Genomic DNA, 26,496 nt, shown 5'->3' with positions numbered 1-26,496 from the left:
TTATACATTCCTTATCTCATACACTTTGTTTTTGTTTTCTCTGCCATATTTCAGGAACTGACAAGAAAATAGTCTGAAGTTACTCACTGTTTTGCTAGTGATTTTGGCTAAAATATTCTGTGGTTTTGTATGTGCTTAGTACGTGCTTACAGTAGATTTTATAAGAGAAGGTCCATCTTCTAATACCAGGACTAAGGCTGTCAGGCATTTGTTATGCTCAGTAGGTAAAATTTCCTAGTCTATCAAGAACCCTTTTCTTATCCCATAATGTACTTTGGTACCTTATCTCTCCAGATCATCATTGCTGTGGCTCAGCTTGGGGATTCTGAATGGCCCTGGGTTACAGTTAGATGTTAGGAGAATTTTGTTCATTTTAAAGAGAATTCTCACCGTGACTTTCTCTTATGAATTGTTTCATCTTTTCTGGTCATATACTTTTCTATTCCCAGCCTAGGCCTACCTTGTTTGTCCTCTGTTAAAAAAAAAAAAAAAAAAAAAAAAAAAGATTTCCATTCTTTTGCCTGTTTTTCAGCTATATTGTTTCTCCTTCTTGGTATTAATGACTTTAGTACCTCTCTTACCATGGACCAAGTATTCATAAAGTGTATCTGTGGAAAGATGATTCCTCTTCTAGTTTGTCACAAAGTTTGACTTGTTTGTGTGGGTGAAGAGCTCACTGTTGCTGAGTTTGTACACGGTTGTCCTCATATATTTTAACAGTTTTAAACTTAATATTTGTTTGAGAAGACCTTGTCAGCTAGACAAAGTTCAGACTCTACCTCGCATATTACTGCTTCAGCACCAAGACCTACTTACTATTCAGTTTGACTTACACTGGTGCTGACAAAGCAGTACAGCTAATTTTTTTTTGTTCTATACCTTAAACTCCAAAATCTTTACTAGCAAACCCAGACAGACCCCTGTCATACCCACTTTTAAATGTGACAAGATGGCAGTAGTAGTTCTGAGGATGAAGGCAAGACTTTCTGTTGCCCCTTCCCTGTCCTTCTTCACTGGAGACATGTTGCCCATTTCTGTGCTGCTTCTCAAACCAGGATATTGAGACGGTCTTCTATGTCCCCACTTTTTTTGACATCAGTCCTGTGAATGTAGTTTTTGATCCGTACACTGGCAGTGACTGAGGCTTGGATGTCACTGTTGTTGTCATTGGTCTTTGATCAGTGTTGCTATATTTGACCCTTACATTGTCATTGGTGTTGCTGACTCCAGCACCGCATTTAATGATGCCTTCAGAGCCAGTGCTTAGTCCAGGGTGTCAGAGCCAATGTCATTGCTGAATGTTTATGTGCTAATGTTGTTTGGGCCATGACTTGGAGTATACAGTATTGATGTCTCAGCACTGACACAGCCATCGGTGTCAGACAGCAGTTATCATTGCTTTGGTTCGTCTGATGTATCCCATTTTGTTACTAACTTCTTCAGTACATCTGAACCTGTCTTTGCCTGAGCCTTCAGCCATGCCACATGTCATCCAACAAACAGAGAGGCCCTGGGCGTTCTGCGGCCCCTAGCTGTGAGTTCAACTCTGAAGCATTCATGTGTCTTTTCTTCAGACTATTTCCATGTAGGAATTCTCAAGACAGCATCCTGCAAAAGGAGATACATTGATTCACAGATGGAATTTTTACTCCTGACCACAGTGATGTGAGAGATTCAAATTACTCCCATATCCTTACGTGATGTGAAGTCCTGGAGATGGCATACCAGATGAGCAAAGGATAACTGATGTGGTATCCTCCCTGCACACAACATTTTAGAAGGCTGTCTGTATACCCAGCAATCCTCCCAGATAGTCCTGCCTTTTGTGGACATTCCCCTAGGTGACCATCAATCTGGTTGTGAAAGCTGTGATGCAGTGGCTTCTGCATTAAAGGTAATAGACCATATCCTTTGGCCTTCCAAGGAATGGCGTTTCTGTCAGGGACTCCAAAATCTGAGTCCTGCAGTTCATCTCCTGGATAAGGATTCCAGAGTGGTGGGCAGCATAGGGAAGCAAGTTTATGCATCCTTGACTCTTTCCTTAAGGGTGCTAAGTTACTTCTTTCATACGATGGATTTCCATGTAACAAAATGCATCTGATAATATGGCATTGCCAAATGAAATTACTGTCCTTATAATGTGGGTAGTTTAAAACGCCATGGAAAACCATTGGGATCTGACATTGTAGTTCACAAGTACTAATGGCTTAGATTAATTGGCTTTGCCAAGGACACGTTTGTGAACTGTTATTTCAAAGGCCGTGTCTTTGCAGACCATATGTCAGAATACACCTAAGTAGTAAGGAGGAAAAAAGCAAGACCCTCACAGCTGTGGATGTTAAGTTTCTGCTGTCTTAAACATGCTTTTCAGAGGCTCAAAGGAGTCTTTGCTTGATGTGGTTCAGGAGTGGGGGTGCAGCAAAGAAACCAGCAGCAATCCGAAGGGAACTCTAATGCAAAGGTTATATTCTGAGCAGTTCACAGTCCTGAAGAAAAGCATATTTGGCATTCATGAGGCAGCCAAAGTCCACCAACGGTGAAAAGCAGCAGCAGCTCCAAGACCTTGTGTTTTACTCCATTTTTAGTGCCACAAAAGTCCAAAAACATCCAGTCTGTGCTAGATCTTAGTGGACTGAACATCTTCATCCACCACAAACAAGCCTTTGATATAGTCACTGTAGCTAAAGGAGACTAGCTATGTTGTTTTAACCTGCAGGATTCCTACCTTCATATCAGAATTTTCCAGAAGCTTTGTACATTTCTGGGTAGAAGCCAGTCACAGCTGATTCCAGACTTTTCCATTTGGTCTCCGCTCAGCCTCAAGGGTGTTGAATGAGTGCATGTCTACCATATCAGCCTATCAAAGACAGTAGAGAGCTAAAATCTTCCCTCACCTAAATGACTAATTTCTAGCTGCTTCAGCTCAAATTCTGGTGACTACAAGGGAGTCTCTGACATTGATAGTTCATCTGAGAATCACAATCAACTGTGCAGGGTCTCGGCTACTAGTCTTCCTGCTGCCCGTGTTCATTAGCTGTAGTCTGGATATGATAAACATGCAGGCATGTCTACTAGTGGACAGGATACAGTGCCTGCAGCTTATGGTGTTGACACTTCTAACATCATCAGAAGTCTTTGCCATATTTTTCCTAAGGTTCTTCATCTTATGGATCCCGCCATATGTGCCACATATCACATGACAGTTCTTCATTTGACTCTCAATTTGCAGAGTCAGTTTCCCAGTAAATATGGAGCTCAGGAACTTGCAAGAAGCATATACAGTGGTGGTTGCACCATTCCAGGTATTCTGGGAGCAAGACTTTCAGTTACCCACTTTATTGGTAACTCTCAACTCAAAAGCATTGACCATAGGAAGAGGTGCTTTACAGTGGACTGCTGATTCAGAATGTGCAGACATCCTCCGGAGTCTTTCATTCTATACACAAGCATATGAAAAAGAGGGCATGTAAGCAAGTGTAGAATGGGCAGCATTTGTGAGCCCCACTCCACACTTGCTTACATGCTGATTGGCCTAAGCACTTTATTGACAGATAATTTCTGCATAGTCTCCATATGTACACTAAGCTCTTTGGACACCAAAAACCTAGATCTTCCCTCTATTTCCAGACCAAACTTGTTATAACAAAAGAACTTGTAAGGCATGTGCATTTAAGTCATTAAAACATGTTATGATTAGATATGGATACAAGTTGCATTTTTAGCCTACTTTATGATGGTCTGTTCCCAGATGAAAACACTCATCCAGGTTTCAAAGAATAAAGTTCTAGTTTAACTTCTCAACAGGTCTGCAGAAAGTTATTTAATTATTTAGCTGGAAGTATTTTTGAATTTACTTATTTATTTGATAATTATTATTGAACTGTCTTTTTAGAAACACCTACAGATCTACCTTCAGATCAACACCAACTTGCACTCTACAATGTTGATCCCTTTGGTTCATTCACAAAAAATGGAGGGGGGGGCACAAAAATACCCAAAGTAACCCTAGGCAGCTAACTTTTTAATTTCTTTGTGTTCTGTCAGACTAATTACAATAAGATTGTTCGGCCTGTCCAAAAGACTTATTCTGTTAGAGCAGTTACTGCTTCAGTAGCCTTTTTAAAAAAATGCAGCTTTTGTTGATGCATGTACAGTAGTTATCTTGTCTTCTGTTAACACCTTTCTAAGGCACTTCAGCTAGACATGATATCTAGTTATAGGACTTCCTTTGCAGATACCATCATAAGGGGTGTATTGTTTAAAGGGAAGCCACTTAGGAAGACTAGCTGTTTGGAGCTGTGTCCTGCAGTTAGAGGGAAGAAACTTTCTTATAACAGATGTGAAAGTTAAGCATTTACCTTAGAGTAAAGCTAGAAGGTCAGGTCTATCCTCTGTAACATACCCGGTCATCTTCCTTCTCCTTGACAAAGGCAGATTCAGATATCATATTATGCAGCCTATGGCTTACCTCAGATATGGAGAGAAAAGGCATTACCGTTTATAATGAGGCTAGGAGAAGGTTCTTTTTAGCCTAGTGAAGTTTTACCCAGTGAGCTGTCCTAATGCCTTAACCCTGCTGTTACAAAGGATGAGCCTACTCTTCCAGATATTTTGTAACTTTAAGTATGCAATGTTTTTCTTTCCCTCTCTCTCTCTTTTTTTTTTTTTTTGTTTCTTTTTTTGCTTTCTTTGCCAGTTTATCAATGGCCTAGGCCCTTTGCCCACAAACGTTAAACCCTTGTTTAGAAGGTTTGCCTGTGATCAGGCTGTCCCAACTACTAAAAGGCACACTTGTTGGTTATAATGTCTTGGGGGCAATTCGCAATATTTTCTGCTAATCTGTTTGGTTAAAGTTTAACCAGGCTACAATACACAGACCTCGTCAAAACCTTCAGACAGGGAGCACTGCTGGACATCTTTGAAGCAAATTCATAGCAATCAGACTCAGTGTATGCCCCCTTTAAGGCCAGATAGAAATACCACTCTTTTCTTTCAAAGAATCTAGTAAAAGACCCAGATACCCTTTCCTTGTAGGTAACCAAGAGGCCCAACTCTTCCAGGTAAAAAAAGCACACTATACCAAATGATGAGAGTAGACGTTTGGAGAGGTAAGCCAGGAGAAGCAGTACTTCAGCCACGTTATCTTTTAGCACTGTGAACTCTCAGACACGTATCCTGGAGTTTGAGGAGCATTTTCTTAAACAAATGATGGAGTTTGATCTGGCTAAAGTAAAACCCTGAAGCCTCATTAATTTATCTTACCAAGACATCCATTCAGTTAGGTAGATGTAGTGCAAACTGTACCTAGAGTGCTGCAGGCACAACCTCCAGACTTATAGCCATTGGTCTAGTAGTAAGAAGTCATGTTTGGCTCCTCACACAGCCTTTACCTGAGGTTATTGAAGTCAGACTTCTCAGTGCACCCATAGACTGAGATTTGCTCTTAGGACATGTTTAGAGTTTAGAGGAAAATGGGGGTGGTATGATGTGATTCACCATATGTTTCACTCTTGTCTCCCCAAGTATAATAAGAACTATCATAAGCAGGGGCACTTTTCCAGGAAGCTTGGAAAAGGTAAGCAACCTAAAGGGAGAGATACTTTTATAAGAAAAAATGGCATGATGATAATGGAAGGCAGTGAGGACAGTAATCCTTTGCCACTTCTAAAGATCAGCTAATTCCCCTTCTCACTCTCCATCTACCCCCACACCCCCACCTCCACCCCCAATGTGAGAGGGAGATTCTCCACTTGTGTGGAAGAGTAGAGAAATATTACTTTAGTCAAATGGGTACTGGACACAGTTGCAAAAGGGTAGTGACTGGATTTCAGGCCAAAATCTCAAACCTGGGAAATGCCGAGCATGCCAGCAGAACAAAACCCCATTGTTCTTCCCATATTGTGTCTCAAGTTGTAACAGGGAGCCATAGAAATCATCCCAGAAGCACAAAGGAAAAGGTGCCTACTCAAGACTGTTTTTTTTTTTTTTTTTTTCAATAAACATCTTTATTAAATTATCACATATGACATAGGCAATCTTATATTTACATAAGTGAAAAACAAAGAAAATGACTTCACTTTAGTTACAAACATTATACTTCACGTACACCATTGAAACAACTGTAGTTGCAAACATCACTACTCGACTGTTCTTGTTCCCAGAAAGGACTGTCCATGGAGACCCATTTTGTACTTGTCAGAATAAAACCAGTCTCTTTCAGCCAGAAAATTCAAGATGCATCTTCCCCTTGCTGAGTCCAAATTATTCAGGATTGCAATGGATCTAAAAGATGTTTACCTACACACTCCTGTTCACGTAAGGGACAAAAAGTTCAAAAGATTCCAGTGGATACTATCATTTCACTTCCTTGCCCTTTGGCATAACCACTACTCCAATAATTTTTGCAAAATGTTTTTCACCAGTGGTCATTTCCTGTGCTTAGCAGTACCTGCCGAAACTGAGGATATGAAGTAGGAGATTCATTTGTCTGCAACCTGTGGGTTATGGATCCGATATCGGATCCGAACCGGCATGGTTATCCAGCTATGGATCCGAGCTCTTAGCTCCTCCCCTCACCCATAATGCCCTGCTCTCCCTACATGACCTCAGATCTAGTTTGCTGCGCTGGTAACCAGGTCTTGGATGTTGAGCTCTTCAGCTAAGTGAATTTTTCTACTTAAAGATAGCTTTATTTTGAGTAGTTTTTGTCATATTTGAGTGATTGTGTTAAGTTCCCCTTTATAATTTGATATTTTCAGCTTAAAATTTTTAATTTTAATATAACATTTAGTTTATACCCTCCCCTCGCTGGTCGGAGTTTTGTGTGAGTGTGTTGTGTGCGGCCTTGTGTTTATACTAGTTTATTACTAGTCTCTGTCTTTATTTTTTTCTTGTTAAAAAAAAAAAAAAAGACTTATGATGTCAGAAGCCCCTAAGGCAATATTCTCCAAATGCTCCGAGTGTGGCCATAAGCTATCCCCTGCTGATGGCCACACTCGGTGCGTTCGATGCCTTGGGGTTGAACACCTCACTTCTGGATGTTCCATTTGTGCAGGGTTCAACCCCAGGGCATTGAAGGAGCGGAGGTCGAAGCTGGTCCTGGCGGGACTTCTCCCCCCGGACTCGGCTTCGGCTCCCGCTCCTGTGGTGGGTACCGTGGTCTCGGTTCCCGCCTCGCCTGCTCCCCCTCCTCCACCTGGGACTCAACCTCCTGCTGCTGGGTTGGAGGAGAGAGAGGCAAGAAAAAAGGACCGGAGAGAGAAGCACCACAAGCGGCGGGCCGAGACCTCCGTTTCGGCCCCGCCAGCTAAGCGGGCTTCTCCTCCGGCCTCCTTGGCTGCTGCCCCCCCCCCCCCTCGGCTCCGGTCTGCTTTTCACCGGGGCCTGAGGAAGAGGAGACCCGATCAACGTCGAGGCTATCGAGGAGGCACTCAAGGCCTACCCTCGGTAGCCTCTTCGAGATCCACATATAGCCTTTCTGACGCTGATCTGGACCGGATGATGAGAAGGTTCATCCAGGCCCAGATGCAGATGGGAGTGCTCCTGCCTCCTCCCCCTCTGGGGGGGAGCTCGACCCCATTTTTCAAGCCTATAGCTCCTTCTCCGACCCGCTACCCGGGTTCGGAGCGTTCGGAGCCGGGCAGCTCCGGAGCGGGGGGTGGGTCGGCGCCGATAGTACTAGGTACTTCGGATCCGACCCTACCCTCGAGTGTTTCGGATCCGACCTCTCGGAGCCTGGCTCCGAGCTTCGGATCCGGGGGACTCAGTGTGCCTTCGGCACTGTCTGTGTCGGAGCGCACTGGTCCCTCGGATCCGAGTGTCTCTGGGCCGGCTCCGATCCACTCTTTGGATCCGAGGGGGAGCCGACTTTCGGATCCTTTGGTCGAGGCTGGCTCCCCCTCGGCTTTTGATGTAGTGGAGAGGGCTCTGTTGAGGGCTTCTGGACCCCCGGCACTTGCTTCGGCTCCGTCCCGCGCTCCATCTGCACTGGGTCAGGCTTCCACCATCCGGCCTCTGGGACAGCCCGCTTCAGTGCCCCAAGCTGTTCCTTTGGAACAAGACACTGCCTGCGAGGGCTCCTCGGACAGCCCCCCCCCCGAGGAAGCCCCTCGCAAGCATACGTGTAAAAGGAGGCACATAGACTCCCCCGAGTCTTTAACTGAAGACATGGATTTGGAGGAAGGGGAAGGCTCCCCAAGATCACCCCCCGAGGATGTCTCCTTTGGAGACATCATGGAAATGCTTTGCATAAGGGGGGGTGGTCTGCCCCCAAGTCTTCTTCGGATGAGTCCGTGTTCTTGGAGGCATTCGAAGCGGGCCCATCTACCTCTTGGGTGTCCCCTCCTGCCGACCCCCTGGTGGACCTCATTACCACCAGGGCGTGGAAGGAAACGGACACCGTGGAGCCAGTCCCCAAAAGGCCAGACCGAATCCTTAGTCCCCCTGCAGACCGTGCCCACTGGAGTAAGGGGCCCCCTGTAGATGCCATGTTGACGGCAGCAGCCACCAAGAGGGAACTCGCTCAGGAGAGTCCCTCAGTCCACCCTCCGAGCAAGGAGTCTCAGATGATGGACCGCATGGGGAAGCGAATGTTTAGTTCTGCGACCTTCTCAGTGAGGGCGCTCAACTACTTGGCACATGTGATCAGGATGCAGCGAGATCTTATTAAGGAATATGCTGCATCCCCCCCTGAGTCCATGTCGGAGGAGGACAAACTTTTGCACTCCACCCGTATGGCCACTCTTCGATCCGTGACTAATACCTCTATGCGGTTGCTGTCCCATGCTACTGAGGGAGCCGCTAGAGCTGTAGGAGTAGGCCTAGTCATGAGATGCCTGGCCTGGCTCCGCCATTGCGATTTCACGGAGCCCTTCAAGGCGTCCTTCGCGAACGCCCCCTTCGATGGTTCTGCCCTTTTTGGCAAGACGGTTTGCGACACCTTGACCCAGAGCGAAAAGGATGGGAAGACGCTGTCTGCCGTCGGAATCCGCTTCTCTGTGCCCCAGAGGTCCTACTCTAGGAACCAAAAGGGCCAGAAGAAGATGTGGTTCCGGAAGTCGCAGCAATCCCAACCCGCTCCAGACAACCAGTCCTTCCGTGGCAGAGGAGGACAGGGAGGACGCCGCCCCAGGGGCAGAGGGGCTCCCAGGAACTTCAGGTCCAGAGAACCTTTCTCTGAACGGCCCGCGCAGCAGCCCTGAAGGGTTGCCCGACTGCTCCACTCTGGAGGCAGTCTGGGGACGTTTTTCGGAGCACCTAGCGGCATGGGAGTCCATAACATCAGACCGCTGGGTCCTCCGCATTATATCCAGAGGATACAAAATCCCCTTTCATCACATTCCAAAATTAAAATCCCTCCCCGACGTTCCACCCGGTCAGTGGGAGGCCGCTTCGGCAGAAATTGACCATCTGCTGGGGAAAAGAGCCATCCAGCCCATCCCCCTAGACCAGATCGGATCAGGATTCTACTCCAGGTTCTTTTTAGTGCCGAAGAAGACGGGGGACCTAAGACCAATTTTAGACCTGTCCCTGTTAAACCTGGCAGTTCCCAAGGAGAAGTTCTGGATGGTCACCTTGCAATCCATCCTCCCCCCTTCTGGGAGAGAATCACTGGATGTGCTGTATAGACCTCAAGGATGCGTACTACCACATACTAATGGACAGACGTTCCAGGAGGTTTCTTCGCTTCCGGCTGGGAGCCAGTCACTACCAGTTCAGGGTCCTTCCCTTTGGTCTCACCACAGCCCCCAGGGTGTTCACCAACGTATTAGCAGTGGTTGCAGCCCACCTGAGGCTTCAGGGGGTGCAGATCTTCCCATACCTGGACGACTGGCTCCTTACCGCCCCAACAAGGCATCTACTATCATTGGCACGAGACTCTTTTCTTCATCTAGCTCCCCGCTTGGGCATCACGATAAATGTAACAAAATCCAACCTGGCCCCTACTCAGTTGATAGATTTTATAGGTGCCAGGTTAGACACGAGGGAGTTAAGAGCCTTCCTCACACCCGACAGAGTTCAGAATTTGCGACTCCAGGTGCGGGCCATCCTCCACTCCAGCTCTGTTCCGGCGGAATTGGTCCTGAGGGCTCTAGGGTCCATGGCGGCAGCAATATCTCTTCTTCCTCTCACCAGGTTCAACATGCGGGTCCTTCAGTGGACACTTCAAGTTCAGTGGTCTTACCTTGCTCTACCTCTGCGTCATCCCATTGCGATCAGCAAGGCCTGCAAGCGGTCCCTCCTGTGGTGGCTCCACTATCAGGATCTCCACGGAGGCCGCCCCTTTTGTGCTTCTCCCCCTCTCGCCACGGTGACCATGGATGCCTCCCACCTCAGGTGGGGGGGGCATTTTGCAGGCAGGACGGTCCAAGGCACGTGGAACGACTCAGAGACCTCCCTGCATATCAATGTTCTAGAGATGAGGGCAGTGCTCTTGGCGTTGTGAGCACTTCAGGCCTTTCTTCCCCTGGGAACAATTGCGATTCAGTCAGACAACATGTCGGTGGTCTGATACATCAACAAACAGGGGGGAACCAGGTCTTATCCCTTATGTCGAGAAGCCATGAGAGTGTGGGAATGGGCGATCTCCACCAACCGCTTTCTCATCGCAACGCATATTCCGGGTCGGTCCATCCTGGCAGACAAACTCAGTCGCACCATTCTCTCCCCGTACGAGTGGTCTCTCAATGCTCAAGTAGCGAAACGTATATTTGCACGGTGGGGAACTCCTTGCTGCGATCTTTTTGCGTCTCCCTTAAACACCAAGTGTGACAGTTTTTTCGCTCTAATCCCTCCTCCAGGGGATTCCCCGAGAGACGCTCTGGTGCATGCTTGGCCTCCCGGTCTTCTTTATGCTTACCCCCCTTTGCCCCTGATAATCCAAGTTCTTCAGAAAGCCTCTCGGTTGGGGTGTAGAATGATCCTCATTGCCCCATTCTGGCCTCGACAGATCTGGTTCCCTTTCCTAAGGTCTCACTCGGTGAATCCACCTTGGATTCTAGATCCCATTCTGGATCTGATATCGCATCCATCCAACCTATCAACTCCGAATCTGGACAACCTGAAGCTAACTGCTTGGCTGCTCCAGTTCCACTCCTAATTAGGACTCCCGGTATCTCGTCTCCCGTTAAGGCCATCTTGGTAACGGCTCATAAACCATCTACCAGGAAAGTTTACAGCAGTAAATGGAAACGATTCTCCATTTGGGCGGAGCGGCAAGGTCTAGATCCCTTCACGGTTCCCCTTCCTCTGGTGCTAGACTTCCTAACCACTCTCTTTAATGATGGTGCCAGTAGTTCCATGGTCAAAGTACAGCTCGCGGCCATTTCTCACTATCATGTTGGTCATGAATCTGGACCACTTATGTCTTCCAAATTGTGTAAAATCTTCCTTAAAGGTACCTTTCTCCTTAGGCCCCCTGTCAAGCAAGCGGTTCCTCCTTGGGATCTGTCTTTGGTTCTTCAGGCCTTGACCGCTCCCCCATTCGAGCCTGCGGCCACAGTAGATCTTAAATTTTTATCCCTCAAGACTGCTTTTTTAGTAGCCATTACTTCGGCCAAAAGGGTTTCGGAACTTCAAGCCTTATCTTCAAAGCCTCCTTACTTGGTCTTTCATCCGGACCGCGTATACCTCAGGACCAATCCTTCCTTTCTTCCTAAGGTAGGTACAGAAACAAACATTAATCAGTCCATTAACCTCCCTGTTTTCTTTCCCAAATATCAAAACAAGGGTGAATACAAGCTGCATTCTTTGGATGTTCACAGGCAGCTTTGTTTTTATCTTAACAGGACAGCTGGTCATAGGCAGTCCGACCAGTTATTCATTTCCTTTGCCAAATTCAATCTGGGTAAGCCAATTTCCAAAGTCTCCTTGTCACGTTGGATTTCGCAGTGTATAATTCTAGCTTATCAAGCCTCTGGGAGGCCCGCACCGGAGGGAGTCCGTGCCCATTCAACACTGTCAGTTTCAACCTCAGCGGCCTTTAAGGCTAGGATTCCTCTGGATGACATTTGTTCAGCAGCCACTTGGGCTTCATCCCATACATTTATTTCTCATTACAAGCTGGATATCACATCTAGAGGTAGAGCATCCTTTGGCTCCGCGGTGCTCCGGAATATCCTTCCATGACGGCCGCCCAAGATTCAGGTAGCTGGGGACTCTGTCCCACAGGTTGCAGACAAATGAATCTTTTACTTCAGATTTAGAAGTTATGTACTTACCATAACGTTCCATCTGAGTAGGTGGATTCATTTGTCTGCAACCATCCCGCCCTCCTATCCCCCTGGCCTCGTCAGTTTCCTGCATATTATGTGTTACCCTTCCAGGGTATTTTGATTCAGGGCAAACTTGATCTGAGGTCATGTAGGGAGAGCAGGGCATTATGGGTGAGGGGAGGAGCTAAGAGCTCGGATCCATAGCTGGATAACCATGCCGGTTCAGATCCAATATCGGATCCATAACCCACAGGTTGCAGACAAATGAATCCACCTACTCAGATGGAACGTTATGGTAAGTACATAACTTCTAATTTACCCTGAACCTATAGAACTACAATTTTGAATGGTCACAGAGAATGGTGTTTTTGGAAGCTGTCCTGGACACCTAGATGTTAAACATTTTTCCACCTCATGACCAAGCCTTGTCACATCTAGAGTTTTTCCCAGCAAATATTACAACAAAAAGAATGTAGATGGCCAGGGATATAATTAGGATATCCGATCACATGGCAGCAACATTCCTTATGGTTGCTTGGGCTTGTTTACACATAAGGAAAATCTGGAGATCCCTCACAAACCATTAAGACCAACAAGCAGATTCACTACATCATGCCTTCCCAGCCCTCCCACGTTTGAAAAGGAAACTGAGTTGATGGATCTTGGCCTTCAAGGAGAACAGAGGAATGCCACTCCACACCTTGCCTACAACCAGACCGTAACTACTACAGATGTGTGGCGTGTACAGGTTTTAGAAGTTGATGGCTAATCAGAAGTTTTTGGGATCATTTAATTTAGTTTTTGAAAGTGTGTGTAGTAAATCTTTTATCTGTTTTAATCTTGTACTTTATTTCTGAGCTGCTTGTAGAGTTCTAGGTTGGCCTGAATTTTATCTTGTAATCATTTTTTCCCAGTCCTTAACTCTGGTTCATGAGCCGTTTTGCTTCCTTGGTCAGCCAAAGTACTGTATTGGCTTTCACTCTTTTGGCTCTGAGAGGTACAAGTTTATTTTGAATAGCAAAAATGTTCTGTCAAATTCAGATACAACATCTTGTAGGGATGACGTGTTTAAGAGGTTCAAATTGCATGGCTTTAAGATTTCTTACCTGGTTGTAGCAGTACTCTTAGCTTAAGTTGTTATAATTTCTTAAAAGAAGTACAGGTAGATGGCCGCTAATTGAATCTGATAAAATGCCCGAGGAAATAATATTGTGCAATGCTTTTGTTATGACATGTAGGTGTAGAGATGCCTTATGTGACGCCATCTTGTAAGTCTTCTGTAGATTTCTTTGATGTTTATATTCTCTTACCAATGTGTATTTTATTGTGAGCGATTTTAACCTGTGTTATAATTTATGTTTTGTGGAGCTCATCTCCCCAGGCCTCAGCTGAAAATGGGTTTTTGCCTCAGTCAGACTTTCCTGGAAAACAAATGTTAATCAATCAATAAATAAATGTAAATTGATGGTGCTTGTGAAGGAGTCAAAGTAAGCCAGTCAATATTAAGGTTGCCTAGTATTATTGTTTTGTGAGTAATGGTCTTAGAGACCTAACAGAAGAGTTCTAATTCTTCAGCACTAATGACATTATTGCCAGGAGGGATGCAGGTTGAGTTTAAGGAAAGAGATCAGAAGTTTGAGGAGAGGGGTTGAGTGAGGAAGGCAACATTTCTAGGTTATGTTTGAACAGAATTGCTATACTTCCCTCTTTTTTTCTGCCCTTTTCTGAGGATATTGTATCTTGGGAATGTGATTTCCTTGCCTTTTATGTCTTTTTAGCCATGCTCAGTTATAGTTATTGTATCTGGAGAGAAGACGACTAACTAGGCATGGAATTCTGGTATTGTATTACACGTGCTTCTGTAGTTTATGTTAAGGAACTGAAGGCCTGCAGGTTTTGTGAGGTATAATGTAGTGGAAAAGGTGAAATGTTTGGGGGATGAAGGAGTTGTCTAGAAGGTTTATTGGACTTGGGTTTGGGTGGATGTCTTTAATTTTAGGGCTGGTATTCTGTGATAGATATGAAAGAGTTATTTACATTCAGTTTTGTACCTTGATCCTGTCTTATGGTATGTGGCATTGAACCACTTGTATTTGTTTCTAAAAAGTTGGATATAAGAACTGTCATATAAGTTGGAGCCTATAGAGTTTCAAGAGTAGAAAGATTTTTTTTCACCGGTGCTGTCATCCCCACATCACAAACACCCCTGCATCCGTAAATGTATTAACTCTTAAGACTGTGCAACCTTAGACGTAAGAGGAAACATCTTTACCCCCCACTGTTCCATAATCTCACTTTTTAAGAATTTACTCTTCTTCAATGTAAATGGAAGTCAGTTGACTCTAATCAAGTAATCTTGCTTCAGACAGAGCTATGACAATCAAACCTGTGTTTCCTATTTCACAAACTGACTTCTACCTGTGAATGTTTTGTACGTGCAGTTATTCCTTTAAACTGTTCTTGGCAGTATTCCTTGGGCAGGAAAAAGGAGATAAATTTGTCACAGCTGATGCCCCCCAACACTTTACTTTCTACACCTTTTGCATTATGCTTTCAGGTTTACTTGGATACCTCTGTTTAACAATAAGGCTGTAGTATTATTTCTTTTCAGCATTCCTGAACAACCTCTGGTTTTTGAGACTAATATTTATTCAGCTGTGTACTGCCGTGAAATGTTATTAAATGGCAGAGGTGTGAGTATTGGGATAGTGACCAGTCTTATGTTATGCAGCATTGACAGGAATTGCCTACGGCACTGGAAGTTTAAGTAGGGTTTCTCAAACTGCTATATAAAACAACAACAAAAACAAAAGTGATTGTTAAACTGTGTTTGTTGATCAGATGATTGGCAGTGAGAGGTACCCAGACATTGTGAATGAAGTAAGACTACAGCACATGCATTTACATCTAATGCTTCCACTCACTCTACAAACAACAGTCACCTAGATCTGTTATGGTTTCTTTTTTTCTTTTGATTGTCATCCTTTCAGATAATTCATGTTTTCTACTGCATTTTACATTTGGTGTTGATTACTTTTGGAATTTTAACATTGCTGTGTCTGGTGAATATTTATTTTGCGACCGCAAACCATCTGCACTGCGAATGTTAGTTTATATGTTTTTTTTTTTTTTTTTTGTGAAGTATTTCCAGCTCTATATCTTTTGTTCAGGCCCAAACCTAAAATTTTGCATGCATCTACACGTTATGTGGCACACAACATCTTGTAGTATGGAGTAGTCATCAGTGATTATATATATTTAGATGTGATCGTTTTGATGACCTGGAGATCACAGGCACAATATATTTCTTGGCAGCAGACAGTACTGTAGACTTGATCTCTTGTTTTCATAAAAGAAAGTTTTTTTGAATGGGTATTCCAAGGGTCTGATTAGAAGATGATGTCTGTGCACATGCACATATGCATTTACATCTCTTACTTTCTCTGTCAGTAATGAAACCCATGCACATTACTTCACATCGACTATTCATGTCCTGTTTGGTATTAAGATATTTTAAAACAAAAATTCAAACAGTGTATAGAATTATGCAGATTGTCGTATTTCATTTGTTGTTTGTAAAGTGCTGTTGTAGTATTACAGTCCCATTCATGAAATGACATTTGCCATGATATTGACATAGTATACTTTATGCAGTTTATACACTGCAGGGATGGATTAGATTCTCGGCCTTCATGAGGCACAGATGTAGTAATATGGGTTACGTCTAGTCGTGCTGTGAATATGCTTAGTAATCACAATAATAGGGATGACTGCATGTTCTTGCGGTCATACAGAATGCTCTGGACATCTTATTATCTGATGAAGGAACATTAAGAGTTTTGTGACACTCTTTTATTGAGGTGTTGAGAAAAATAAGAAATTGTGAAATAAGCATCTGGAGCATAAATTCCCAGATGGATGTAAGTCATGAGCAAAACAATAATTAATAAGGAATGTCATTTAGCAGTACTGAATATCACTGAGTCATTTGTACTTGAGTTCTGACCAAATGCTCATAAGCATATGACTGAATTAAGCCTAATAATAAACTTGCCTTCAACGGCTTAGTATTTACAAGCATAAAAAAAGTCAAAGGATCAAGAGTTCAGGCTGTGTTCAAAGATATATTTTCCTTTCATTTAGCTCTGTGGTGTAAAATGTGCCTTAGATGTAACTAATCTTCATCTCCAGTGTTTCTGACAAAATGCTAATTTTACTTGCAGTTTGGCAATGCATTGGAGGGAGAAACATGTAATTTTGAAGGGATCATCTGGGTCTGCTAAATCTGTGGTCCTACTGTTTCTAATTAAAAGCATTACTATAAAGTGGCAGGGGGTCAAATACTCAGTTCTCACTTGGTTACATACTTTTCCTTCACTTTATGATTACGATAATCACGGAATTGCCATCTAATTAACATGTTATTTAAGGTCTGTTTATTATTGTAGTCCAGACATTTTTTCTGCAAAGTTTGAAAATACTTTTTTGCGGTAGGTGGCCATTTCCTGGTTTTGGGATGTGAATAGTAGAAGTTATTTCTGGTTGTACAAAGACTGATGTGTCATCACTGATGTGGTTTGGGACAAGTTTGAGCATATTGCTGATGTATGGTCACACTGGTTTAAAAAATAAAAATAAAGCAGTTGTACACATTTTTGTAAAATAATTGGATAAGGTTATGTTTCACTGAGGGAATATGCTGTGTGATTCACTGAGAGGCACGCTGAGAGTTGTCTAAGGATATACCCACATTATTGGAAGGGATGTTCTGCTGGATGCTTTGGGAGAGCTGTAGCTTTTGTGCATATGTGAATATACAGGCAAATTACAACATGCTCTAGCACAAGTGGGATGTATCTGAAGGATATGTAGACACAGAAACAGTACATCTGAAGGATGGATATATCAGCACAGTTTTCATATGCCCATGTGTGCAAATCATAGGTACTGCTGTGATGAAAATAATTCCCTGTTGCAGTACAGAAGCGCAGATTAAGCTACTTTATGTGGCTAATTGAGAAGGAAACAAATGTGCATTGTCTTGTGTAGTACCACTCAAGAAGACAAAAATGAATCTATGTAGCAGTATTCTGGTGCAGCAGACAGCACAGGATATATTAAAAAAAGTCAGCTTCTGGTACCAGTAAACATTACTTAAGGACATTAGACTATGAAAAAAATAAAACTAAGATTTTGGAAAACTAGTGTGATGTTAAATATAACATTGATATGAACATCTTAAATAAAGCTGAACAGCAATGAGTATGAGGGCATACCTTTTATAATTAGTTAAATGAATTTTAGAGGAAGAAATGCAATTAACTCTGCAGAGTTGACAGATAATGCTATTCTCCTGCACGCAACTTACACGCAACTTACATTACAGCTTTAACCCTGTAGTTACAGACGTTGTAACAGAATTTGTCATGAGATACTCTTAGAAATTTGACTGGGCGTGCTCTATGTTTATCAGGTGCATTTTATTTATAGGTTCATAGGTTCATACTAGGCTATCTGCCCTAGGGCATTTATAAGCCTAGCCAGAGTGTGTTTGGCTTTCGCCACCCATTTTAAATAAATTTTGCTATGCCCTTTTTTGAGGTTAGTATACTGTGCCTCTGTCTAACAGTGACACAGAAGTGATACCCGGGGTAAACCTACGATCTCCCATCCACTCAGCAAGATTCCTCTTGAAGAGGGTAAATGAGGGACTCTGCCTAACCTGGACTGGGATTATATTCCAGAGTGAAGGGAGCCTCTGGGTTATGAATCTGTCCCTCCAGCATGTCCTATTTATTTCAGTGCTGAGGTTCAAGTCTCTCGAGCGCATAGCTCGATGGGATTTGGATTTTCTGAGGTGCAGCATGTCCATTAATTCCGGGTTGGACATGGCTTTATACGTCAGGCACAGATCGCCTCTGAGCAGGCGGTATGCCACTGAGTAGAGCTGGAATTTCTTTAACCGGGCAGCATATGGCATCTGTTTGAACCCATTGATCCTCTTGGTGAGGTACTTTTGGGGTCTTTTCAGTTGCTGCAGGTGTCTGGTAAGGTACATCCCAAAAGGGGCATTGTACTCAATTATGGGCCTGATGAGGGATGAGTAAAGAGGCACGATGACCTCCCCTGATCTAGATGTGAATCCCTTCATGATTAGGTGGGCTATATAAAATGTTTTTCTAACCACTTTGGCCACGTGGTTGTCAAATGAGAGATTGCTATCAACTTGGGTCCCCAGGTCCCTAATTACTTCTTCCGTACTTAATGGATTACCACCTGTGTGGTAATTTGTGGGCACTTTGTTTTTGCCAAAAGGGATGACTATACACTTTTTGGCGTTTAGTTTGAGGCCATGGCTCTGGCACCAGTTGTCTGTTTCTATTAGGCCCTTTTGGAGGATGCTTGTGTCGGTTGGAGAGTCGATTATGGCGCCCAGTTTGCAGTCATCTGCGAACTTGGTCAGTCACAGTCCTTCCGTGTTGGCATGTACCTCCAAGAAATATATACCGAACAGGAGAGGTCCCAGGACTGAGCCTTGTGGGACACCACTTGTAACTGGTTTGGAGTCTGACATGGCTCCAGCAATTCTAACCATGAGGGTTCTGTCTTTGAGCCAGTTTGCAATCCATCTAGTGACATAGGGGTTTATATTCAAGCTGGTGAGCTTATCTATAATGCCCGAGTGGGGTATTGTATTGAAGGCTTTTGCGAGGTCCAGGTAGGCTGTGTGGACCACCTTCCCCTCGTCAATGGCCTTGGTGACTGTTTCAAAGAAATCAACCAGGCTTAAGAGGCAGGATCTGCCCTTAACAAAGCCGAACTGGGTAGGATCCAGTGTCTGTAGGTCCCCAATATCTTTATTTATGAGTATATCTTTATTTATTATGGTGATAATGATAGTAGTCTGATGAAGTACTGCTGTGTTAAAGACTTTAAATAACAGAAGCCATTGATTTTACATGATTTGATTTTACTTTATTATTTTGCGGGTTTAATTGTAAACCACTTCAAATAATTTTTCATTTACAGTAGTGTATATTGATGGAGAGGCAGAGTATCCATCTATAGTGATAGCAAACTAGGCTTGCAAATGGACTGGGGTTGGTGGCGAAGGTTGGTTTAAAGAAAGGCCAGGCAATTTATTGCTGTATCTTTGCCCATGCAAGCTATGTGAAATAGCGGTGCCATGAGTTGACTATGACTTTATGGAGCCATACGTGCGCGTACACACACACGCACACACACACACACACACACACACACACACACTTGTACTTCTTATAGAGAAGACTGAATATCAGGCTATCCCATAGACTGCAGTGCTTGCAGCACAGAAAGCAGATGTGAACAACACAGAATATGCTGCAGGATGGCCTGTAACACTGTAGAAACTCTAGCAGTTAGAATCGAATTAAGGCTCTGAGCTGTTAATGAACTGCTTCCTGTAGCCAAAGGTACAGGGTTTGATTCCTCTACTTCACCACGAACTGGAAACAGAACAGCTCACCCAAGGAAAAAAGCCAGTGATTACCTTTATATTTTATTAAAATTATAGTCCAGTAGTAGATCCACATTGTAGTCCCACAAAACAGGTAAAATAAGCACACACTGGATCCAATAAAATCTGGTTAGCAGCAAATACAAAGCATAAAATGCAGACTCCTCTAGCGCCTCGGCTCTTCAGCCTTTACAGAGTATATCCCTACTTCACATATTCTGTCTTTAAATAGCATAATTGCAAACAACCAATCACAAACTTAAAATAATTAAGGAAAACATTTCCAATGACATTCTTGATTCATTCCATACGGAATTAAAGTATTAAACTTAAGCATTAAAGTAGATTCTAACTTCCAAAGTTGTCTTTTAATATCAAAGTCATACATTTCTTGTACTTGCCCCAAAATTGTAGCTTGTAAGCCTTGTATATTTCCACTGTGACAGTCTTTAAAATGTAATGCAACAGGACTTTCTTCTTTGCCCTTCTTAACATCCCTAACATGTTCCTTCAACCTTTGTTTGAAACTTCTTTTACTTTCCCCATGTATGCCTTACCACAGGGACATTTCAAACCATAAACTGTTCCAGTACTGTCACAGGAAAATCTCCCTTTGTATATAAAATACTTTTCATTAATTTTTATCACAACTTTTTACTACATACTGGCAGCAACTGCATTTTCCTCAAGAGAAAGTACCTGTTGCACCTACCCCCAAACTACTATGACTTACAGGCAGCTGAAACTTGCCATGCACCAAGAAATCTCATATACTTCTACCTTTTGGATAAGAAAACATGGGATACTCATTTGCTCTTATATTAAGAAATTAATTTTTTTCTAAAATACCCCAATGATATTTTACCAGATTTATTAAAACTTCTGTAAACACTGTATATTTGGTCACATAACATCATTTTTGTTTATCCTGTTGGTTCACTCTGCCCTGCATGCTATACCTGTTTTAGTATTATTTTGTTGTACTACCCTCTTTTTATTTTCTTCCACCACTGTTTCCTTGTAACCCCTAGTTAAAACATGTGTGTTGCTCTTTCTGTTTCCTTCTCACACTCTTTTTATATCACTACATATTCTTTTTATTCTAAGAAATTCCCCGTAGGGGATAGATTTAATAGTGTGTGTGTGTGTGTGGGGGGGGGGCGACAGCTTTCCCCATGTAGCAAATGACCACTCCTTTCAGATTTTCTCTGTAACCTTGTTTGTATTCTACCATCATTTATACCTTGCAAGGTTATAGCAAGAAAGTTTACTTTAACATCTGTCTGTATTCCATCAAACTTGATATTATAGGAATAGGGTTTGATTCCTTTCATCTTCATTATTGTACTGCATGACTCACTTTTATGTCCAGCGGTCTTAAGTGGTTAACAAAAGTATGAAGTAATGTAGAAATAAGGTGATATACTGTGTGATATGTCATTGTATACAGGAAAGAGACATCATTTTATGAGTCATGCTAGTGGGACAAAAATGATGTAAAATTAGGTGGAAGCTTGGCTAACACAAGACTGACGTGTAAACTGAATGATATAATGGTCCAAGGAGTAAGAAATACACTGCACACAGAATGCTGGCAGGATCTAGTAGACAGTAGTAGTATGAAAAGACACATGGGCCATAAAGACCATAGAACAGAATGATAAGAAGTGCAATTATTTACTTCCTCACTTTTTTTCTTGCTGTTAGGGAAGTGCCCCAAGCTTCACTGATATTTACCAGATTTGAGTTGCTATATAGTAGACATCCCCAAGGCTTGCTTGATGAGCAAGGAGACTTGAGAGGAGGAAAAACAACATTTAAATATGAAAACACACTTTTTACAAACTTCCAAGATAGGTTAAGAATTGTTATGAGGGTAGCTGAGGAGCATATGCAGTGGGGATGAGAGAGATGCAACAAAGGGTATATAATAAAAATGCCAGACTTAAAGTTTAAAACCGGGGACTAAACATTAATATTAGTTTCATCTGATAAAAAGAAGTTCCTAGCAAGGTGACAGAGACATTTTAGAACTGTTAGTTAAAATGAGAAAAAGTGAACTACAATTTATGACAATCTAGCTGATGTACCCTATAAACTTGCTCAAACCATGAAGGAAAGTTGAAGCTTCAATAGTCTGTCTCGGAACTGAGGTAGATGCTAATATCAGAAATCAGTAAAAAAAAAAAAGTATCAGAATATTCTATCCCTGCTGTTCAAATAAATGCAATATCGTCTAAGGCCCAAGAAGTAAAAGAGGTCTCATATTAAAACTGTGCCAGGGAGAAGGTAAACCTAAAACTGCTAAGATTAGCAGAGTCCCAAAGAAAACAGTATGTAAGTGAAAAAAATGCTTAAATTAGGAATTACTGAGGAATCCCAAATGAGTGGAACTTAAGTCAGTCATCTACATATGATTTTCAAGTGATTTCCAAAAACTGATTAACAAAATCCAGATTTGACACTTTTCCTTTGCACAGAGTAGTTAAGCTCAGAAAGAGGCTAGTCAAAGCAATTTTTTTAATTGCCTGAGATTTAGTTAAGGGCTACTGGCAGATTTCCCTCACCCCAGAAGCCAGTAAGAAGACAACATTCTCCAACCCTGAAGAACATTTTCATTATATTGTCGTACTCTTTGGACATTATGGAGCTTCTGCCACTTTTCAAGGGTTCATTGGAAAAATTCTGAAACATTATGATAGGTTCTCAGTAGCATGTAATTCTGAAACATTATGATAGGTTCTCAGTAGCATGTCTTGATGACATTATCCAGAAGACTGAATAAATGTGACCCCCCCCCCAAGTTCAAGCTATGCTGGACTCTTAAGACATTCAGGTATTACAGGTTTTGTAGACAAAACAATGATTTGTATAACGGAAGACAGATACTTATGAGAGATGGGTAATTCGATCCCAAAAACAAAACATAGAAGCTGTAAATAGTTGGCCTGTATCCACTACCAAACAATAAGTGAAAGCATTCTTTGGGCTTACAGGCTACTGTGAAAACGTCAGACCCAATTTTACTACCATACTCTGTCCTGTAACAGACATTACAAAACGTAAGGTAACTGTACAAATAAAGTGCACATTAGAAGAAGATGAGACTTTTAATCAGCTGAAATCTATTTTGTGCTCAGAGCCAGTCTTACTTACCCCTGAGTTGATCAAACCAAAGTAGGGTTGGGAGCAGTTTCTCATGAAATTGGGTATGACAAACACCAAGTCTATTACTTAAGTCAGAATTTACTAAGGCTGAGACAAGATAATGTGTGTTAAAATGATAATGCCTCGCTGTTAAGTGAGCACTAGCTTTTTACAATACTATTTGCTGGAACACGGGTTCACTTCAGCAGGTGACCATGCGCCACTGCAGTAGTTAGACCGGCAACAGGGCATAAAAGAGCAAATTGTGAATTTAGACTTTATCAATACAGCCTTTTCATTTCAATCTTGGGCATAAGCTTGGCAAAAGCCACAAGATTGTGGATGGGTTACCTGGTCCCATAACCCATCCCTTTCACAAATGAACCAGGGGTTTCACATATAAATGTGCATATATACTGTGTAATTTGGGAAGAACTTGATGGTAGCATGTATAGTCAGTGTGTTATGGTAGTTTAATCATGTGATAGCCCAATCAAATGAGAATCACCTAAAAAACTGTTGTTAAATGGAAGGCTTGTAGCCACAGTAATCATAGACAGTTGTCTCATAGAAAGGGATTCAAGACCAAGAGTAGACTCTTCTGCAACTTCCATAACTTCTGCATAGAATCTACCAAGAGTCATTGGAAGTCTTGTGTATCTACTTATATTGTATTTGTGTGGATGTACCTCCAGATTGCAAGGCAACTTGATATGAGCTTCAATACCAAATCTCTGAGCTGCAGGGATTTTTGTGTTTCACTGAAAAGCTTTACAACTGGAATAAAAAGCACAAAAGACTAACTGTAGGTTGGCCAGTATTGTGATAACCAAAAGTGTGCTCATTTTCTATTTAAGCTGAAAATAAGGTTTGATTTTTATTTTTACTATAAATAAGCTGCACTTTAGCTGAAGAAAGTGTCTCAACTGTGTTTTACCAGCTACTGTACCTCACAACACTTGGTCCCCCATTTTTGCTTCTCAGCTACATGGTCTTCTATGTTGAGTCTACATACTTTTCTTTGTTTCTGTGTGAGTTTTCAACACATGCGTTATCTTTCCCTCACATCCCAAAGACATGCCATAGGCGAATTGGCAATACTCAGAATTGCATGCAAGTATGGCTGCTAACTGTGAGTAAGTATGTATGTGTTTCCTATGATGAGATGCTTCCCTGTTTAAAGCAAGTTTCTCTGTCTTGCTCCCACTCAGTGTCATAATGAGCTTTGATTCCACCACAGCCATGTTTTGGATTAAGCAAGTAGTCAGGGAATGAATGTATAAATAACAGGTTTGCTTTACTGGGCAGAGCAAATGTTTTGAAGCTTCCTGCAGAAGTACAATGCATAAAATACAGAGTTGAAGAAGTTATGCATGAAAGACAAAGTGTACTTAGCAAAGACAAAAACAGAAGTACAGTCCATTATCTAGTGCATCAGCAGTTGTCGCTGAGGCTATACTCAGTAAGAAGTATTTGGAGACCCTTGACATATATAGACAAATCAGAAATTCCATGGATGGCATTATCCTAAGCCATGTCTACCTGAGAAAATCATAAACTCAAAGGTAGTGCAGGGAACATTAACATAATTAGATATAAAGCTGATGGATTGGATCATTGCCTAATTAATATATAAATTAATAATTGATTTGGCTTGCCATGTGAGAAGTTAAGATAGTAGATCAAATAGACTGAGTTAATGGAGAGGCCATAGAGGTGGGATACTTGGTGTTTTTCATTAGAAGCAAAGTGAAAAGGGGAGTAGTAGTTGTGGGTTACAAGTTAGGGGGAACTTTGAGTGCAGAGTGGCCACTTGACTTAGCACTATATCTGAGATAAGGAATTAGAAATGAGTTCATGTGGCACAATAATAGTAGCAGTTACAGTTCTAACTGTATAACTACAAATTGGGGGTGGGGGACTGGCGCACACTTTAAGTAGACCACGCATTGCTTACTTGAATTGCTTGAACTCTCTGCAGTACAGGGCTTTCTGAGATCAAAAAGAAACTTGTTCAGATTCAGTCTCTGTTCCTTCCTGATGACTGCATGTTTGGTTAGTTCTTGCAAAAGAGAGAGGGAGCTGTCCAACAGGAACTGCCTTGTTCCCCTGCAAACGTTGCAGAAGGCCTTTTTTGTCTATTTCAACCTCAAGACTCCTGAGTGGTCCCCCTCTGGTGGCCATAGTGAAACAGGCTGCCAAAATAGCCGGAAAAGCCAGGTACAGGTACAGTGGCTGTCGGTCCCCCAAGAAATCAAACCAGATTTTCTTATGTCAGAGGAAATTGCGGATGGAGACTTCCAAACCAGCCATGACTATTACAGTAGTAACCATGCATAGGGCCGCACCACCATAATTCAGTTGTCCATCCATGAGTTAAGGAGTCCTGAGGCATGGATATATTCAAACTTGTGTTTGTCTACCTCCTTGATGTTTCTGATAATTACAGGATGTATTAAATGAATTGCAGCCTTCTGTGAAAAAACTGCCTAATGGCTCCCTAAAGGACAAAATTAAAACCCCAGCTTCTTCTTCAGTTTTCAGCAACCTGCTGGACAGAGTGGTTCATCTGTTACATATTACTATAAAATGCAAAAAAAAAAAAAAAAATGAGCCAGTGTGTTTTATTTTATCATCGTTTTATTTTTATTAAAGTTTTCAAATTTTTGGCAGGATTGGTGGTGGAACCGTTCTTTTTCTGTATTACTATAAAATGAGCTGCTTGTGCAGCAGGTGCCTCCATTGTCATTTACCAACACTGTTCGCTGCATCTTACCCAGTTTGGCAAGGAAACAAAGCTAGCCTTAATTACCTGCACCTTCAGGGGACCCATCCTGATTGGGACAGAAATTGGTGAACACCTAAAGGGCATGAAGAAGATTGGTTGAATCCTGATATCTGCAAAGTTTCATCCTTTATAATGTTCCTTTAGAGTACATGTAATGATGTGGCTTTGGTGTGCCTTGCAGACACTGTAATGAGTGAATTGGGAACCAGCAGCCACTTTGGTATAGTCACAGGCCCAGAGGCTGGGGTCTTTGACAAGTTTCAGGAGACCACAGTCAGCCCCAGGACAGACTACACTAATCCTAATTCTTTACCTGGCTGACTTCCAGAATTGGCATATTGAGGGTTCTCCCCTTATGTGCAGGCTTCGATAAAGATGCCTAAAAATAGATGGGATAGTGAAATAATAACCAAATATTACTCATTCCCTTTACTTCTCCCTCAGTTTGTATTCTTACCTTTGCCTGACATCTAACCTTTTCTGAGGTGTTTAGCAGTAGAGCCATTTGCGAAGTCTGGACCAAAAGAGGACCAAGATGATAATTGTCATTATTTTTTTAGTACCCAAAATGAAAACAAGTGACTGTACGTGTACCTGATTCCTCAAACAAATAAGATTTTTATTGAAACAAATGAACACTTTCACTTTTACAGGTAATGGACTTCATCTGATTTAATTGTAGTATTTAATATGAAAAAAGCTCTAATCATTTGCTCAAATCATTTGCTCAAACATGACTAATCAACACTATGAAAAAAATAAGTAAAAAGATGGTTATAATACATAACCGGGGTCCTGCATTTTATGACCCCCTTTAACACTGATACTGTTGTTGATACCTGAAGGTGTAT

The 26,496-nt window shown here is 42.3% G+C and overlaps 1 protein-coding gene across 1 annotated transcript in view; it reads left to right on the top strand.

The window, feature by feature from the left end:
• The window catches only part of HSDL1 (hydroxysteroid dehydrogenase like 1), a 327,456-nt gene that overhangs the window by 195,957 nt on the left and 105,003 nt on the right, over nt 1–26,496 (top strand). The gene's annotated exons all lie outside the window — the stretch shown is intronic.

Source organism: Protopterus annectens, chromosome 8.part1 (assembly GCF_019279795.1).
Source record: "Protopterus annectens isolate FY-2018-M chromosome 8.part1, PAN1.0, whole genome shotgun sequence".
Taxonomy (NCBI): Eukaryota; Metazoa; Chordata; order Ceratodontiformes; family Protopteridae; genus Protopterus; species Protopterus annectens.
This window is presented reverse-complemented; position numbering and strand designations above follow the sequence as displayed.